Source organism: Papaver somniferum, unplaced genomic scaffold (assembly GCF_003573695.1).
Source record: "Papaver somniferum cultivar HN1 unplaced genomic scaffold, ASM357369v1 unplaced-scaffold_18, whole genome shotgun sequence".
NCBI classification, from domain to species: domain Eukaryota; kingdom Viridiplantae; phylum Streptophyta; class Magnoliopsida; order Ranunculales; family Papaveraceae; genus Papaver; species Papaver somniferum.
The window spans coordinates 941,193-946,281 of NW_020627707.1; the positions used below are offsets into that span (position 1 = coordinate 941,193).

Genomic DNA, 5,089 nt, shown 5'->3' on the forward strand with positions numbered 1-5,089 from the left:
AGATGTGAATTTTTAAATGTCATTTGCGTTTATACATCAAATAATTGTGCTGGTGATATAGAAGTGAAATAGTACCTGCACCATCGTAAGTTTTAAGAAGAAACCAAGAAAGTTACCAACATCTGTGTAGTCGTCGGTCCCTTTAATTATAGCCTTCAACCACCCATTTTCATGTCCTAGTTCTGCTTTATAACTTGAAAGGAATTTCCAAATCACTTCCTTTTACTTCTTCGTTAGCCCTACCAATTAACTTCCGAACTTTTTTCACCGATTTTATAGTTCTAATTTGGACATGTGATTACCAAATCCAAACTAGATTTTTTGCTCGTGCTACGCACCAGGAGGACCCAAAAACTGTTTTGTCCCGCCCCATCCCGATGAATGTTTAGGATTTTTGATTTGATGTTGCTCGGCTTCGCCTCGTTCCGTCCCGATAATGCTTAGGATTTCTTTTTTGGTGTGGCTCGGCTTCGCCTCGCCCTGTCGCTTAAGATTTGATCACAACTTGCATATTAAATTTAGCAAATACTTTGAGAATTGATCACAACAACCTGCATATGACATTTAGCAAATATGAATGAATTCTTTAAAGCTGTCGACTGTTGAATTTTTAATGTTTTAGCCATTAAAGACCAAATATGAAAAAATTAAGAGAAATGGAAAAATCAATAACCCAAAAATATATTGTAAGCAATATAAAAATGATATTAATCTTCTAATGCGAAAGAAGATATAAAGGTTGACGTACCAAAGCCACCAGCAGCTTGAAACTTAAGTGGATTTGTGTCGTGTAGTTTATCTTCATTCATCAAGCTAGAGATCTGGAAGTGGGTAATCAGGGCTTGCTTTTCCTGTATCTAGGCATATGCTAAAAAAATGCCTTTTCACTATTAAACTTCTCCATTTCTTCTCATTGAATGCCGGCAAAAAAATAATAGTAAGTACACATTAAAAAGAACGAAGTGATATCTGCTCATTAGCCATAAGAGATAGACCTGCTTATTGTTCTTTAAAAATAATAACTTGCTCATTTGCCATAGAAGAAATCGAAAAAGACCACAAACATAGATCTCTTTAGCAAATTCTGTAGCCTAAAACAATAAAAAAATGTAAAATGTCAGTTTCTTTCTCCCCAACCTGTAGTAAAACTTGTAAATGTGAATGTCAGAAATTTCAAGTACTGTTATCTATTGTATACCCTTTCTAGAGTTGTGTATTCGACCTCTGGTGCTAGCTGACCCGAATCTATTTCCTTTAACCTCGTACCAATTCCATGTCTGGTCATGAAGAAATGAGGCAATACCTAGATGTAAGTTAACTTTGACGAAACCATTAGGTGGTGTAGGCCGTTGGGTTTCCTAAATATTTTTATTTATTAACATCATCTGCTCCTGAGAATGTAGGTGCTCTTATGTTTTCTCTTCCTCGTACTTACTCAATCATCTGCATGACCAACTCAATGCAGATACATTAACTTCAAGAAAACAATTTGAGTTATGATGATTGTTTACACCTATAGCTTGGCACCAGTCGATAAACTACGACACCAAAATGGCAGAAACTTCAAATTTAACAAAGCACATGTAATAAATTTATAAGGATCAGAAAGTGATTTGAACTCGCAAACGTTTAACCTGGAGTAGAGTTCAGGATATGCAAAGCAATATGAGATATCATTAAATTATCTGAAATTCTGCTTTTACTTCTGGAAAGTCTTCCTGCGCAATTTTCTGTTACATTTAAAAGAGCATCAGATAGTAAGACAAAATAGCACAGATCACAGATATATTTTGGCCGCCTACCTTACTGACCGTAACCACCAATCAGCTACATAAACACCACAGATACCCACTCATCTGAACTCATTCTCCTCACAGAACTCTTGGCTGCAATCTCGAGCATACTCTCTGCCAAAATTTAACACCACCAGAACCCATTAAACCCCTCACTCAATCGGCAACAGCAGTAGAGTAGCATAAAAACTAATCAATTCATTTAGGCATTTTAGCAAACACTGCATGTGTACTCTGTTGGTTCTGATTTTTGAGGCATTACAACTCCTTCCCTGCACAACAATTAAATTCACATAAAACCATATTGAATCCTAATTCATTACAGAGCTTAAATCAACCATCAATCAATCTGCGCCATTTATCACCACAGTCAAACAGCGAAACCAAATTTCCAATTCAAAAGTTTATTTAAAACACTATAAGCAGGGAATATATTACCTGTGGAATCCTAATCGAACAAAAAAAAAAACCATCTCAGTTGAATAAGAAAATCACGGGAAGAACCATGGTTTGTTTAAGAAGAAAAACGCCCGCAACTGTTTTTGTTCGATTATAGAAATAGGCAGGAGGAAAGCCCTAATATGTTAGATTTCCCAGATTTCTTACGGGTGTATTGTACACTTAATTGTCGTCAATGACGTACAGTTAAGTTTTAGGTGTAAACCAAGTGTAAGTTATTAATTAAGTGTAAATCCACACATAAGTGTTGTATACCCACGTTTTTGCTAACGTTGTTACTAAAAGTCAGTTAAATACAGAGTGTAAACGGAGTGTAATTCAAATTTTAATTCTCCGACCAATAGAGTCTCGCCACTTGTCCTCTCCAGAATTGCTCTAGTTCAAAGCTTTCATCTAATTTAATTTGAGGGGGTGTCAAACTCACCGTGCGACGTGGGAGCTCATATGACTTAGTGTTTTAAAGGAGGGAATATGTTACCTGTGGAATCCTAATCGAATAAAAAAAAGCATCTCAGTTGAATACGAAAATCACGAGAAGAACCATGGTTTGTTTAAGAAGAAAAACACCGCAGTTGTTTTTGTTCGATTATAGAAATAGGCAGAGGAGGAAAGCCCTAATATGTTAGATTTCCCAGATTTCTTGCGGGTGTATTGTACACTTCACTGTCGTCAATGACGTACAGTTAAGTTTTAGGTGTAAACCAAGTGTAAGTTATTAATTAGGTGTAAATCCACACATAAGTGTTGTATACCCACGTTTTTGCTAACGGTGTTACTAACAGCCAGTTAAATACAGGGTGTAAACGGAGTGTAATTCAAATTTTAATGCTCCGACCAATAGAGTCTCCCCACTTGTCCTCTCCAGAATTGGTCTAGTTCAAAGTTTTTATCTAATTTAATTTGAGGGGGTGTCAAACTCACCGTGCGACGTGGAAGCTCATATGACTTAGTGTTTTAAAGGAGGGAATATATTACCTGTGGAATCCTAATCGAACAAAAAAAAGCATCTCAATTGAATAAGAAAATCACGGGAAGAACCATGGTTTGTTTAAGAAGAAAAACACCGCAGTTGTTTTTGTTCGATTATAGAAATAGGCAGAGGAGGAAAGCCCTAATATGTTAGATTTCCCAGATTTCTTACGGGTGTATTCTACACTTAACTGTCGTCAATGACGTACAGTTAAGTTTTAGGTGTAAACCAAGTGTAAGTTATTCATTAGGTGTAAATCCACACATAAGTGTTGTATACCCACGTTTTTGCTAACGTTGTTACTAACAGTCAGTTAAATACAGAGTGTAAACGGAGTGTAATTCAAATTTTAATTCTCCGACCAATAGAGTCTCGCCACTTGTCCTCTCCAGAATTGCTATAGTTCAAAGCTTTCATCTAATTTAATTTGAGGGGGTGTCAAACTCACCGTGCGACGTGGGAGCTCATATGACTTAGTGTTTTAAAGGAGGGAATATGTTACCTGTGGAATCCTAATCGAATAAAAAAAAGCATCTCAGTTGAATACGAAAATCACGGGAAGAACCATGGTTTGTTTAAGAAGAAAAACACCGCAGTTGTTTTTGTTCGATTATAGAAATAGGCAGAGGAGGAAAGCCCTAATATGTTAGATTTCCCAGATTTCTTGCGGGTGTATTGTACACTTCACTGTCGTCAATGACGTACAGTTAAGTTTTAGGTGTAAACCAAGTGTAAGTTATTAATTAGGTGTAAATCCACACATAAGTGTTGTATACCCACGTTTTTGCTAACGGTGTTACTAACAGCCAGTTAAATACAGGGTTTAAACGGAGTGTAATTCAAATTTTAATGCTCCGACCAATAGAGTCTCCCCACTTGTCCTCTCCAGAATTGTTCTAGTTCAAAGTTTTTATCTAATTTAATTTGAGGGGGTGTCAAACTCACCGTGCGACGTGGAAGCTCATATGACTTAGTGTTTTAAAGGAGGGAATATATTACCTGTGGAATCCTAATCGAACAAAAAAAAGCATCTCAATTGAATAAGAAAATCACGGGAAGAACCATGGTTTGTTTAAGAAGAAAAACACCGCAGTTGTCTTTGTTCGATTATAGAAATAGGCAGAGGAGGAAAGCCCTAATATGTTAGATTTCCCAGATTTCTTACGGGTGTATTCTACACTTAACTGTTGTCAATGACGTACAGTTAAGTTTTAGGTGTAAACCAAATGTAAGTTATTAATTAGGTGTAAATCCACACATAAGTGTTGCATACCCACGTTTTTGTTAACGGTGTTACTAACAGCCAGTTAAATACAGGGTGTAAACGGAGTGTAATTCAAATTTTAATGCTCCGATCAATAGAGTCCCGCCACTTGTCCTCTCCAGAGTTGCTCTAGTTCAAAGTTTTTATCTAATTTAATTTGAGGGGATGTCAAACTAACCGTGCGACGTGGGAGCTCATTGATTCCTGACAACCAAAAGTGAAGGTATATTTTCTTAGTTTTTGAATGTGTTCCTCCAGTTTTCATTTACTATCAATTTCCTCCGAACATCTCAAATATACATTTGGCTAAATAGAATATATTAATATACTAATATTTGTCAGAAAAAGAACGGGGACTGACATTGTTAACAATGAAGATCTTGAATTCTGGTAATCAGAAAGACCGAGAGATATAGTAGTGAGACACCGAGACTAAAAGCCAATGTAAACACTAGACATGGGAAAACACTCTCAACTCTTTATGTATTTTTGTTTTAATTGCCATATAAAATGATGAACACCATACCGATCACCGATTATGCATGGTTAAGCACAAGTTTAATTACAAGGGCACTCACGAATTCTAAAAAATGGTACCTAATC

General features: G+C 36.3%; 1 long non-coding RNA gene across 3 annotated transcripts; it reads right to left on the minus strand.

The window, feature by feature from the left end:
- Positions 1-2,330, minus strand: LOC113338121. Of its 3 annotated transcripts, none has more exons than XR_003354623.1 (4): positions 2,232-2,330; positions 1,803-2,065; positions 749-1,730; positions 1-551 (listed from the first exon to the last, which is right to left on the minus strand). It is a non-coding gene; the product is annotated as an uncharacterized LOC113338121 (long non-coding RNA). The 3 variants fall into 3 exon arrangements; XR_003354624.1 differs by having other exon boundaries at positions 749-1,091; positions 1,199-2,065; XR_003354622.1 differs by having other exon boundaries at positions 749-2,065.
- Between the last annotated feature and the right edge of the window lie 2,759 nt (positions 2,331-5,089).